Raw genomic sequence first — 14,977 nt, forward strand, 5'->3', positions numbered from 1 at the left:
GTGTCCTCCCGCCTGCCCGCTCTACGCCCGTTGACCGCCTGCCCCGCCTGCCACGTGCCCACCTGCACATTCCACTCTAACCCCATTCCCACTACCCCCCCACTAGCCCCCTTCCCACCCACTAAACTACCCCCCACTACCCCCCTGCCCATTCCACTCTAACCCCATTCCCACTACCCCCCCACTAGCCCCCCTTCCCACCCACTAAACTACCCCCCACTACCCCCCTGCCCATTCCACTCTAACCCCTTCCCACTACCCCCTACAAGCCCCCCTTCCTGCCCCATTCCCGCCCCCACCCTAAACCCTTGTTCCCCCCCCCGTCACAAATACCCCCTCCACAATACCCCATTCCCACACACACAACCCTTCCCACCTCACAAACCCCCATTCAGACACCTTCCCTACCCCCCCCAAGGCCCGAAGACACACTAAATCCCCCCCTAAGCCCTGTTCTTCCCCCCGCACACCTACAACACAGCAGAAACCACCCTTCTTAAACCCCTGTTCCCCCTGCAGAACCGCGGACACCTACATAGGCCCTTGTTCCCCCCTGCAAAACTGCAGAACTCCCTATCACACTACCACCCCCGTCCCCCCCGCAGACATCCCCATACACCCCCGTTCTCCCTCGCGACGTCGACACACGTGCCAGTGTGTACGCACGTGTGGGAGCTGGAGACTGTTCGTGATTGATTGTCCGTGGCTGCCGGATTTTGATAATTGGTTGCTGACCACGCAGCTGCCACGCGGCCTGTTGCTGGGTATTTTTCCCACATTTTTCATTAACATACCCGTACATTCTTTTTTCCATTTAAATAACAAATAAAAAACACACAAAAACATTGAAAAATATAAATAAATCATTAAACAACCACTTTATATTCTGAAAAATTACAGAAAATCTAGAAACCTTTCCTTTTATTTTTGCAATCCATGGCCCTCTTTTTCTCAACCTATAAATTTCAACAAAAATATTTTTGCCTATTTTTAAATTCCAAAATCCTTCAAAATACCCAAAAATATGCTAAAAATTCATTTAACATGCTAAAAAATTTCAAATTAATTTCTGAAAAATTCCTAACACTTCCCTTCACATTTTTATTTATTTTGGGTATCTTTTTCTTAGCTATCATAATATTTAATTTCCCCCCTAAATTCCTTACAAATACAATACAATAATCAGTCAAACCTTTTTCCTTCAACACACCAACTAACCGTCTAGAGCAAACATCCAGATATTTTTGGATAGCGGAGAAGCGCATTCTTTGCATTTTCATACACCCACTACCAGGTATTGCCCTTTTTATTTGTTTAAAAATAAAAACCAAAATAAAACATACACACAAGCTACCCCAAAACCCACGGTTACTATTATTTAAATTTTAAAAAAATAAAACAAAACAAAACAACAAGAGAACAAACAAACACACAAACCAACAAACCAATATTTAACCTAAATCAAACCTAACTACCACCATGGCACGCGCATTCGCGCTAAATACACACATTTTTTTTAAATTAAAATCAACCAGCCGTTCACTTAGCACGCGCTACGTGCGCTAAAGAGGCACTTTAATTTTTTTTAAATAAAATAAACCAGCCGTCACATGAGCATGCGCTGGCAAAAAAGCGCTCCACATCACCTTAATTTATAATCAATGAATTGCATTTAGAGACCCAGTCGGGAATCGAAGTCCGGGAATCGCATAACTGCACCGTTTAACCTAATAATTGGTAATTAAATTTATAATAAGGAACCGTCGTTTTCTTGTTAAGGTTTATCACCTAATAAAACTTCACGCATTTTTAATAATTGATTAAAATCAACTCTTCATTAAATTAATTCCCCCTCACTGCACTTAATTCCCTTTTCAATGAACCGTTTCGAGGGATGGGTATGCGCAGTCATTAGTGTTATTTTCCATGGTCCAGTCTTGGTTCTATCACAGCTGTAGTTTTGATATGTGTTGGATATGGTATGGTTTTGGTTTCATGTCTTAGTTACGGTTAAGGGTACGGTATGCACTTTTTTTTTCTTTTATTGCCTGATACGGGGTTCACGATGTTTGTCTGATGCATCGCATGAAGCTTTCGGTCGCATTTGTCTCAAGGTCATGTCAAATTTTTTCTAGGATGTGGTTTGCTTGGGGTTAGTAGGTCGTGTCACGTTTTGATTGGTAATTCTCTTATCCTTGGTTTTTTGTCTGTTGGTTTGCAGGCATTCTCCTTGATTGTCTGTGTTTGTGGTGTGTGTGTAACCATCTGAATGGCGCCTTCTCATGCTCCTCCCCCTATCCAGTACGTCCCATTAGTTAGTAGGGATTACTCGTCCCTACTTACTTTTGAGCCCCTCACGAAGGCAGGACTTGCTGCTTTTGTGGCCACTCCTTTTCCATTACTTCCAGAGGATCCGTCCGTATGTGATGAGTTCCTGGCCTCTTACAGCAAGAAGACAGGAGTAGTCCAAGGCATGTCTATGACATTGACGTCTCGCGGCTTAGGGAAGGCTCTGTCTTTACCCTTCAAAGGAGAACCTTTTGTGACCACTCGTCAGCTCTTCTCTAATGAAGAGATTCTCAAGCTGTTGCAGAAGCAGACAAGGGAAGTCCTTGATGTTAAGAAAGTGATAAACTCTTCAGGAGTTTCGTTTTCTATGATCACTGATCCCGTATGGAAGACGATGTGTCAGTTCCTTCAGGACCGGTTCATGCCTGCCAAAACGCCATCCCACTATTTGTCCAAAGAGCTTTTCACAGCTTCCAGGATGGTGCTAAAAGGAGTTGCCATTGATTGGAGCACATACCTCCTTACTAAAATGGATCAGCATTTTGTTAAAGTCACGAGGGGTAATGTTACCAATGTTACCTATGGATCATATTTGTCTGCCTTCTTGACCTATTCAGGTTTATAGAAGACTGTGCCTCCACCTCCTCCATCAGATCCAGTACCTCCTCCTCCACCTTCAGAAGAGTCAGCACCCATTGACATTGAGGATGATGATTCTCCGCCTCCCCTGGTCATACAGCGCAAACGCTTGAAGAGGGTAGCGGACAAAGCCCCTACTGTACTTCCCTCAGTGCCTATCCCTGCTACTTCTGGCAGTGAACTCCCTGGGTATCTCACTTGCAATAACCTGTTCAGAGCACATCGAGAAGGATCCTTGGAGATCTCAGTTCCCTCCCTGAACAGTCTCGTCTCAGGAGATGCCATTCCTTTCCTCTGCAAGGATATTCAAAGTTCCATTGAGTTGTCAGTGACAGCCTGTGTTCAACAGCTGTACGCATCTTTCTATGAAGAGCTCATGCAGTCCAAAGACCAGTTGCATAAGGCAACATCTGAGTTAGCTTCTGCTAAGGATACCCTAGCAGATCTATTTAAGCAAATGGAACAGCAAACCCAACTGGTTGCCACTCAAAGTGATGAGATTTCTTCATTCAAGACCCAGTTATTCGAGGCTCAGTCACAGGTTACTAGCCTTTCAGTAGAGAAGGAGAGGATGTCCAGCGAAGCGAAAGAATTCCAAGTTCTCTTAGATGACAAGCTTTCAGCTTTACAGATGGCTAATGATACAGTGGCCAACCAAGCCTCCCAAATCCAGCAGTTGCAAGATCAGCTTGCAAAGTCCCGCTCTGTTTCTCCAAGCCCTCCTGTTTCATTAATTCCTTCTCTTTCACAGCAGGACTTGGCTGCCCTACAGCGACAGGCTACTTTGTGCCCTCTATTCCAAGACAAAGTGGAAAGATTGCAGTCCAGAATGGACTTGTTATGGTCTACCTTTGAACAATTTCAGGAATGTGTCTTACCAGACCATTCTTTCTTTGTCCACTATCACTTACAGAAGTTGGTCTTCTATATGAAGCTTTCCACGATGGATTTACCTCTTCCAGAGGATGGCTGGAGTGGGGCTTGGTCTGCTGAGTTGTTGACAAAGGTAGTTAGAATGGTTTTTGAAGATTCTGTCACGCCAGACACCATGTTGATGTCATACATGTATCTCCGAGGAGATTTGTTAATTCCAGATGAGGTAGATATGGCATGGTATGTGGGGGATGTGGTCTTACAGGCTGTTCTATATGTCAATCATTTGGAGTTGCGCATAGCTGATATGTTTCAGAGTTATTCCTCCAAAGTGGCTAATTGTCAGGATAATTCGTGGCATCCCATGATTGAGTCAGTGGTCCTAAATCAAAGACAAAACACAGCTCCTACCTTTGCCCAGAGTACTAACCAACTGAGGATGGATCTCTTAACCTATCTTTCCAAACATAATCCATTTGATGCTACCTTCTTTGATGCCTATCATAGACGATCTCTCTTGGGACCTTCTGTTCCTACCCTCCTCTATTACCAACAATTGGCTCACCGCTATGCTATATATATTTCCCTTTGTCAAACTAATTCCACAGTAATTTTACCACTTCTTTTCCAACCTTCCCATTTCCCTCAAATTCCCATTTTCACTTACTGTTCCTTTATTGAGGATAGGGTATTTTCCCCTTCTCCACCCTGTCCTTCACCCCTCATAAATGTACCCTCTACATTTCCTATTTATCAGTTAACACCATTCCTTAGTGATTCCTTACAAATTTCTGCCACTCCTTCTTTAACCTTTTCTTCCTTTTATGATTTTTCCTATCCTTCCCTACATCCACTTTCCCTTATTCCACTACCCTCTCCTAACACTTCCATATCTCAACCACCTTAGTTGGTTAGTGACTGTGACGGTTTTGATACTCAGATTTCCAGAAGAAGGGGATGGAGTTCGGATGATTGCCTTACAGGACCGCATATTAATTGGCCAGTAATTCCAGGGGAATGGACAGCTTCAAGTCAAGCTTATCAAAACTATGTTCATTTTGCCCAACAATATTCACAGTCTGCAGATCCCTCAGTGAGATTAACTGCTCACTTTGCTTTGTACCTGGCGTATATGCATAGGCACTCTCATACTGATTCAAAGCCTATTCCAAAGTTGTGCATGAATGTCAATGTTAGCATTGATTCCCAACAGTTGGAGATACTGTATTTTCATGCCCTCTGTTTGCCTAACAGATACTTGGTCCTGTTGGAAAGGATGTGCTGTCTCCAATTTTTTCAAAATCCTCCTAAAAACTTTGTAGATGAATCCTTATCTATGGATCGATTCCGACAACATCAATCTTTTAAGAGGGATCATCTTCATTGATACCTTTCCAATGTATACTGAAAGCTTTTTATGAACAACTCTCTTTTTGAAGAAGTCATTCAGATGGTTGTGTTGTGTATTAGTGTTTGTGTTGTGAGTTCATTTATGTCAAACGAACGTGGTGGTTTCCTATTGGATTTTGTGTACGAGCTATGTTTTGGAGATTTGTAGAGATGGGGTCGTGGTTGGAGAATTGAAGATGATGCAGATGAAGAAGAAGAAAACTTTTATATCCTTTACAAATTTGTGATGCTTTTTAGTTTGATAAGAGGTGTTAATCTATAAAGGGTTTTCCTTTCTTTGTATTTTTATATCAGAAACATGTTATAAGTTGGGGTCGTGGTGGATGGATTCTTTTTGAAAAGATAATGAAGATCACAGTGAAGCTTTTCTCTGAACTTGTATTCCCTTTTTCCTGGGTCGCGAGGACGCTTCCTTATTAAGTGTGGGGATATGTTGAGTGTTGAAATGACTTGTTTTTTGGCTGCTTTTTGTTGTTTTTGAGAGCTGAATGGTTGATTTTATGGGATGATTGGTTGATTTAGAAGTGTTTTGAGAGTGTTTTGGATGATATTGATTGTGTTTTGGAAGTTCATGATGTTTGTTGATGGTTCTGTGATGTTCTGATAGGTTCTGAATGGTTCTGTATACCTTCTGTTTTGTTCTGTTTTGGTCTGTTTTGATCTGATTGTCTTCTGTAAGGAGGGATAGAGTATTGATTGATGAAGAATGAGATATTGTGAAAGTTTATTGAATGGTTTGTGAGAGTTTGAAATGGTTTGAGAGTGAGTTATGAGGTTTTGATGACCTTCTATAACCTTCTGTAGGTCTTCTGTAGAGCTTCTGTTCTGTTCTGTTCTGTTTCTGTTCTGCTTCTGTACTGTCTCTGTTCTGGTACTGTTCTGTAGACTGTTCTGTGGAATGTATGTGTGACTTTGGGGAAAAGTTTTCTAGCCTTGGAAAGAGGTGAATACAAGTGCAAAAGAGCTGAAGGAAGTGGAAGAAGTAGCTGTTAAAGACTCAAGTGAAGACTAGAGTGAAGTGACAGTAGTGAGCTGTGAAGAGACACTGTAGTGGCTCTGGTGACTCTTCATATCAGACATACCTCTTGGGAGGGGTATCCACGACCTAAGAGTGATTATTGAGTGTGATTTTTGAGAGATTGTAGTGAGGATATGATGTATTATTGATGGAGTGTGTGAGAGAGAGTCAGAGATAGCCAATTTTATTCAAACAGAGTGATTGTATATGAGAGATTGAGAGAGAAGACTATGAAGATATTGAAGATGAATACTATGTGAGGTATTTCCATTCAAAGATGGTGTACTTCTTTGATTCCTTTGTTCCATTGATGGATTTTGTGAGGATGTTGAAGAATATGGTTGATTCTATTAAAAACCGTGGGAGATTTACATGATGCTGCATGAAGATTTGTTGTGCCTGGTGTTCTTTTCTTCATTGTGATAATATGAAACATGATAAACAAGCTTGTTGATGTTACAAGATAGATTTTCTTGCAAGAGAATTCCCTTTTCCTTGGTGTTCCTCTCGGGGCTCCATTGTGCTGCGGTAAACATTACCCCCTCCTAATGGAGTGCCAGTCCCATGGCATTGGGGTGGGGAGCAACAAGGTAGTTGGGATTGGTGCTAAGTGCAAATGGCAGGTAGATGACCACTGTCGAAAAGGCGGTGCTGCAATGAGAGATGGTGGGGTGTTTGTTCCTGGTGATTTGGAGAGGTTCCGGCTTGCTTTGATCTGCATGAAGATGCTCGGCCTTGTTTACACAATTGGAATTTGTCGTCTCGGCAATGACTGCCAAAACCGAGGCTCCATTATCAGTTGAAGAACACATGGTGCCAAGATGTAGCCAATGGCGGCTCGACTGAGTTACGAACATGCTGCAAGAGAAAGTTGTGCACTCCCTAAGGGGGTATCTATCTCACGGTGAGGTGTAAGTGCATCTGTAGTGGAACTGGGAGGTGGGTCTAAGCCCTTGGTAATGTCTCACACTTGAGGACCCAGTTCGTGCATTGTTGGAGGTGTAGTGCAGTGCAGAGCTTAGGGTGATAGGTCTGAAAGTCCTGCCCTTGATGTGTCCTAAGCATGGAGTGGGGAGAGGGGCTAGGGGTGATCCCTAGGTGCCGTGAGTTAAGTGTGGGCTTCTCTCTCTCTCTTTTTTTTGGAAGGCGTTTGGCTAGTGCCGATCACCGTCAATTGAAGCACGGGGAGGTCGCAGGCATTAGGATAGAAAGGCACGGCTTTGGAGATATTCTTTAATTGCAGCTCAGGCCTTCAGAGGTGTGGATGACAAAAAGGGGTGGTTACACCTTGTGAAGTGGGTGTCATTCATGTTTTGAAAAAAGCTCCAAGCAAAGGAGGGGAGGAGGGATGCCCTGATCATTAATCGAGTCATGGCTCTACTATCGATGCCTAGATTGATGTCAAAAAAGGGGGGGAAGTGAGCTTCTTCAGTGGTAGGCTTTTGTAGTAATAGGAATTTGAGCAACCTAAGATAGTTGCAGGTGGTTAGGAAGGTAGGATCCGGGCAGGAGGAGAAGTCCACGAGGAAGCGGGTGATGGATGGAAGAATATCCTGTTGTCTAAAGACTAAGCATTCCTCGGGAGTTTGGGAATTTACATTATATATTTTAGGAAAGTCAAAATCCCCGTGAATGGCACGGTCATAGTCCACTCCATGCCAGCGGGGGGTAGGGCATGTGGGAGGGGTCATTTCACTCCTCGAGGAGTGAGTTGCAGAAGGCGGTCCAGGCGTCAAAATTGGTGTCCCAAATCCTCTGCCGCCACTTTGGTTGCACCTCCTAGCCTTGGTTCACCTTGTCCTGCCCAGTAGTTTGCAGGTTCTTGCCTCCACCGGGTCATAATTAGGCTCCTTTCTTCCAGCCAATGGTTTGCTAGGTCATTGGCTAGCTCCTTGATTTTGGATAGGATACTAAGCAGCAATGCCCGGTCCAGTGAGCGTGGGTAGGAGAAGGACATCTCAAAAGGCCTCGTCTGAAATTCCTGGTCACGCCAAATGCCCAATTCCTGCGGCCAATCAATGGGGTTGAGGTCCCTTCGTAGTGGTACTAGCTCGTCAGAAAATTGTCTTGGCAATGACCAGGCTCTGCATCGTGCATCCTCTGCCAGCTCGTATCTCCTTCTTATGGCTGCCACAATGTGCTCCGGCATGTGGGCATCTTCAGTCTCGTCTGGTGGGAGGTCTGGTAGAGGGGGACTGGGCACTTTCCGTAGTTCTTTGTCGGCCTCTTGGTCCAAATCCAGGCCTTCCTCAGTATCTTATTCGGCCACAGCTGGGATTGTTTGCGATGGTGGTGCGAGCAGCTCCTGCTCTTCGACTCCCAGGTCCTTGAGCTCAACAGTGGAGAGACCGGCACTGCGCAGGTAGCTGAATTGTTGTTCCTTGGTGATTCCCGTACTGGGGGGAAGCTCCCATTCCTGAAGACCGTACCTTAGCACCCGGGTAGTCAGTTCCGATTTTCTTCTCACCCTTTCCACTAAATCATCACCCTGTGCTTGGATGACATGGAGCACGGTGCTGAGGAAGGCTTGCCTTTGTACGTGGGTGATACATTGGCTGCTTCAGCTCTAGATTCGGCAAGCACTCTCTCGCACTCTGCCACCACCAAGTGCTCTGTTAATTGCCTGATTCTGTCAAAGTTATTTGCTTCCCAAGCGTTGGCCCCTTTCATCCATCTTTTTTCATTCCTCTTCCATCGCACTCGCTAGTGTGGTCATCATCTGTTGTTGTTCGTTCGTTAAAGCCCAGAGTTGATGCCACTCCCTGGACTTCCAAGCCAGCTGCGCTTCAGCGATTTTTTTTGCTTGAGTTTTGATACTGAATTTATGCTCTACCTCATTAATTCGTTCTGATCTCTCCTGTGTCAGCTGCTCATGGCTCTGGATTTCTGTAAGGTGCAGTCTCTGTTGCATGAAGGCCATGGCCATGAGAGCCTCATTGTCTTCATTGGCAACTTCCAACGCCCCTTGCAGCCATTGTACCTCCTGTTGTTGTTCTTGCACTTCCATTGCGAGGGTTGTGGACCGGCCCTGTACCAGGAATTCTATCTCTCTTTCTAGCCTATTTTGCTCCTCGAGCTCATACTGAAGCTTTGCCATGGCATCCCCTTGCCCCTCGCTTGGTTCACCTTCTTGAGTTGCCAATAGGCCATACCCCTCTAGTCTGGCCGTTCTTTACTCTAGTCGGCATACTACTGCACCAGTAACTTTAAACTCCGTTGCTCGGCCACCAGGTTCTGTTCTTTGTCCTCCAGCCTCTGTCGTAGGTGGTTCTCATTGTCTTGAGCCTCCTTCTTTTTTGACTCCAAAGCTGGTCTTGTAAGGCCTTGATCTCCCTTCGTCGGTTAGCCTCTTGCTTTGAAACTTTGAGCTTTAGGGCCGTCGAGTTTTCCCTTTCTTTCTCTAGCTCCAATAGGGCCACCTTCTTTTCCTCATTTGCTGCCTCTAGCTGTGGTAAGAGCTCGGCCATGTAGGCGTCGTAGTTTGCTCCCGGTGACAGGGAGATGGGAGCTGTGGTGGTAGATGCTTTGAGTTTTTGTCGTTTAGGGTCTTTCTTGGATTCAACATCAGGGGTGGCAGGTCTTTTCGCACAAGGTTCTGGGACAATCTCTGCCACCTTACTGACAAGCATCTGCATCATGCTCATTAGTTGGGCCGTGCTCGGAGAAGGCACGGACTATGGGACATTTGGGGTATCTGTTGACGTCGGCATGAAGGAGGGAGGCAGGGGATGTAATGGTGACTTTCCCTTGCCTGCGGTCATTGGGGTGGCCCTCGCGCTGCCACTCGCTTCAGCTTCATGGTGAGGACCATAGGGGTTGATTTCTCCTGGTTTGTGAGCTTCTTCAATAGACCTGCGTGTGGCCTCAGCCAACTCGGCCAATTCCTTCATGCTCAGTTTGTAGGCTTCCTCTTCTGCCCTTCTCTGTCATTCCGCTTCTGCTCTTTTTTACTCCTCTTTAACTCTTGCGAGTTCTTCCTCCTCCTTCTGCAGTTGTTCTTCCAACCCACATGACTCTTTTTGAGCCCTCTTCACCTCACCTCGCTCCCTTTTCCTCAGTGTCTTCGCCCTCTTTTGGCCCTTGTTGTCCTTCATTTGCATTTGAGGCCCGGCCTTTTGCGGGGGTGGTACTTCAGGGTCCCCTACATCACTAGCCGTTCTTTCCCTTGAGACTTCCTCCTCTCGACGTGGTGAGTCTTGGTGCTTAATTTGCTCTCCCTCCATGCCAGCACCCTTGATGGCCTCATCAATGATTGCTGTAAGTATACCTCCGTACCTGATTGTGGAGGCCTTGATGGCAGGTTTTTTCCTCGTGGATCGCACGATGGAGGCTGGGGATTCCCCACCGGCTAGCGTTGCGGCTGGAGCTAGAAGGATAGTTGAACTCTTTATATTCTTCTGGACAAAACCGTTCCAGTCCACCTCCTCTGGGACCCCTACCACGATGCTTTCCAACAGTGGTACGCTGATCCTATTCATGAGGGTGTTGTACCTGTGGGGCTGGAGAAGAGAGAATGGATCGTTTTAGCCTGCATCCTTGTCACCGGGTCTGGAATGTCGACTAGACTAATTCCATCGATGACTGTGTGTACATCTTCCTTTTTGACTCCCAGCATGGCGTATACATCCCTTTTTGGGCGTCTTTCCTTTTTGGGCACGAGTCCTAAGGCTCTTTCAATAGTGGCAGTGTCTTTCTTGATTACCTTTCCTTACCATGACCGTGCTAGAGCTTCGTTCTTCATTGAAATTTCTCAAGAACTCTGCGCACATGCTGTAGTCACTTTCTCTACGTACTTTTGGAGGCTACATTTGTTCACCAACTCTCTTACGGCCGGTTCCTCCGAGATAGCCTCATCTAGGTTCATGGTATGCTTGAAAGTAAATTGGCTGAATCCCTGTGTTTCGATGCTGATTCCATATTTCATCATCTCTGCTTCCGTAAATGGAAGTCTACCGTGTCCTGCCATGGTATGTGCCTGTCATTACCCCAATCAATGTTAGAGTTACAATTTGATTCATTCCTAGCATATACCAAGAAAAAACATGTGTGCCAATTTACTGGGCAGATTTAAGGAGATGAAACTTTTTTAGAAATAATTAACAACCAACATATTTTCCTCCTTGCTTCCTTTCCTCTTTTGAGTATAATAGAGCGTTGTTAGCCTTCACCCTTTTGTTACCTCACTTGGTCAGTCCCTTGATCATCACTGGCTCTTCTTCCCTCTTTTCTAAGTGGCATGGGGGAGAGAAGTCTCGCATGGGCTGTGTGGGGTGGGCTACTTGGCTATAAGCCAGGTATACAGGTTAGGGTTGTATTCAAACTGGGCATGGCAATCAAGTTCACCTAGTTGCAGGGAAGCTTGAGTGATGTAGGTTAAGACGTCATGGAATATGTCTCCCAAGTTGAGGCGACTAGCAATGTGCAACTCCTCCTATATGAGGAATTGGTTGATGTACGGGTGGGCTAGTAGCTGATCATCTAAGTGTAAGTTGCGTGTAATGGCCAAAACTCTGAATGAAAGAGGTGACATGTACATAGGGTCGTGTTCAATTGTTTTGATTGCCCTCCTTTCCTCAGCATTAGTCATGATCTTGCAGTCTTTTTTCTCCCATTGGAGTCCTAAGGCGTACCACAGTTGCAGGAATGGAGAAGCAGAGCTGGCAAGCTACACAAGCTCCTCCAGTTCACATTGCGGCATAGAGCGAGCGGGCTTGCGGTATGAGGTGACTAGTCGTCTCAGAACAGCATGTTCCTTCGAGATCTTTCCATTAGCGATTAGCTCGGCTGCAATTTTGGGAAACTTGATGGTCATGAACTCGTAGTCCTCCCAAGTGCATGGCAACGAGCAAACATCGGAAGCAAGGGGTTCGTCAAAAAGTCCTAGGTCAAGTCTCTCGTAGCTTCTAGCGAATGTAGTGAAGGTGTCGTCCAACTCCTTGATGCACGTCACTACGTCATTTCCGGAGGTCTCAGCGAGATCCTTGGCCACTGACAGGAAGGATTGTCTTTCGTACAAAGGTTTCAGACCCACTGGTGGCGATGGAACAGTTGGGCTAGACAGTAGTGACTCCCTTGCAGGAGTCGTTAATGGAATTGTGCACTTTGGATCATTTGGAAATGCTGCGGCGAGCTCCCGTGCCCTAGGGAGTGTACTGCAATTCATTTGAGCGGGCATGGGGGTGTGCACCTTGTTTGATCTGGATGGTGCTGGATCATCCGATTTGGGGCACTGAAGGTGCTGGGTGGCCTTAACCGTCAACATTGTTGGTTTGACGTTCCGTGTGACTTGTACTTTGCCTGTGTCGGTTCGTCCAGCTGGAGTGGGGCTACCCAAAGTTGACTCTTTTGGGTGTCTGACCTTAGGCACCCATATCCAGGGGTTGCCCTCATAGTATCCCTGTGCTCGCAGGAGATCTTTCGGCATCCATCATGGCGTGGTGATGCACCCATTTCGATGGTGCATGGGCTGTCTATTAGGCCGCGACTGATAATTTTTGCATTTATGAGCGTATTTCTGTGGTCTAGCAGGAGGCGGTGCTCACCGTTTTGGCACCCATATGTGTGTGGGCTCCCTGGCCATGTGGACGGCTTGGGTGGGTTTTCCTCTGGCGGTTGGGGTACGGGGTAAGGTATCCCTACCCTTCTCCTTAGGCTTGGCTACGGGGGTCTCCATCGGTGGCTCTGCAATTGTAGAAGGTGTAAGATGGCCCTTGCTGAAAGGAGTTACTATATGCACACTACCCATGGTCAGGTGAATGGGGTCTAGGTTGTAGTCCACATTGCAACTTGTCTGCTTTTTGAAAGTGCGCCCTAGTAGTGATTTATCACCGGCCCCTTTAGTGTTTGGGAACACATAAAAGATGATTGGGATACTCCCAAACTCGACGGAGACAACCGCTTGGCATTTCCCTAAGAGAGGGTAAGTGTTGCCCCCAAATGGGCTAAGTTTCGCGTTCGTGGGCTGTAATTTGGGCTGACCTATGCGTGTCCAATGGTCATGTGTCAAGACATTCCGGTCGGCCCCTTCGTCAATCAGAGCATCAAAAGAATATGTCCACTCTGCAGTGACCGTGATTCGAAGGTAGGCAGGTGCTACTGCTTCTTCATTGTGATTGGTTAGTTCGGTGATTGTGGCCATGCAGACAGCGACGGGGGGTTCGCACATCGGTGGTTCGTGCAGCAGATGGGAAGGGGGATAGTACTTTTTCATGCGACTGCCATTGAAGAAGCCTATTCCTTCCCCTTCGAGTGTCTCCAACTTGACATTGCCCATTCTGCTAATTACATGCACCCGGAAAGGCCCCAGCCCTCAAAATTTCATTTTATCTTCATGCCCTTTCACCGAGTAGAGTAACACGAGGTCCCCGTGATCAAAGTTGCGCTGGTTGATGTGCTTGCCATACCACAGCTTTCATCGTGCCTTTTCGCAGATTAGAGCGTGGGTGGCTAAAAGCCGAGTTTCTGTGAGACACTCTAGTTCCTCTAAGAGGTTAGTCCAAGCCTCTCTCCCCTCCCAACGCTCCTGCGCTGCTATTCTCAAGCTAGGGACAAAAAATTCTAGAGGTAGAATGGCCTCCGTCCGGTAGGTCTACCTAAAGGGTGTTTGCTCGACAGCTATCTTATAAGCTGTCTGATAAGCCCACAAGGCAGCCATCAGCTTATTATCCCAGTCTCTTTGTGATGTGGATACTACCTTAGTAAGCACGTTGACTAGGATTTTATTTGTGAACTTCACTTGGCCATTTGCCTATGGGTAGTAGGGGGAAGACCTTCTATGAATGATTAAAAAGGTTGAGAGCAGGTGGGATATTACTTCGTTATTGAAGTGTGCACCTTGATCACTCATTAGTTCAATTGGACACCCAAACCGTGAAAAGACTTGTTCCCACAGGAACTTCGTACTGTCATTCCTTCTGGTGGCTCGCGCCTCCGCCCACTTCGTTAGGTAGTCCGTTGCCACAATGATGTAGAGCGCCTGGGAGTATTGAGTCGCTGGACTAATAGGTCCGATGAAGTCAATGCCCCATTTCTCGAATGGTTGTCGAGCTATTATGGGGGTTAGCTCCATCTTATCTTTGCACATAGGTATCTTAGTCCTCTAGCATTTGTTGCAGTGTTTGACGAACTTAGTGGCATTGCAGAATAGGGTGGGCCACCAGAGTTGGGATTGTAATACATTACGGGTAGTCGTGTCCCCACTAAAATGCCTGCCAGCTATCCCATCGTGTGCCTCTGTCAATACATCATGCATCTCGTGCTCACACACACATCTACGTAATAGCCTGTCATGTCCCAACCTATAGAGTTGGCCAGTAATTAATTGGTATGGATAGATTTTTAAGATGAGTCTCCTTAGCTTGGCTTCTAGCAAGCCGTTTTCTAACAGTTGGACAACATCATCTGCCCAATAGGGTGTCAAATCAGCTCTAAACAAGTCCCCTTTGCTAGATGTTCAAAGTTGAGAGCGAGAGAGACAGGGAAACTCCATTGTCATGAGCCTTTAGGCTCTCAAGGTCATTTCTTCATGTTCCACATACTAACACTGAAAAACACACACAATACAAAGATAAAGTGACCTACTGTAAGTGTAGACTAGACAGACTAACTCTAGTCAAGTCACTAACTGACTACTAACCCGACTTATTTAATGTAGTCACATGTAGATAGCTACACACTCTAGCTGTCATAGATGTCGGTCATAGATAAAGACACACTGACAGTTAGCTTGATTTCTAACACTAGACAGGC

This window comes from Lygodium microphyllum, chromosome 9 (genome assembly GCF_053477565.2).
Source record: "Lygodium microphyllum isolate KBCC chromosome 9, Lygodium_microphyllum_v1.1.10, whole genome shotgun sequence".
In the NCBI taxonomy this organism is placed as follows: Eukaryota; Viridiplantae; Streptophyta; class Polypodiopsida; order Schizaeales; family Lygodiaceae; genus Lygodium; species Lygodium microphyllum.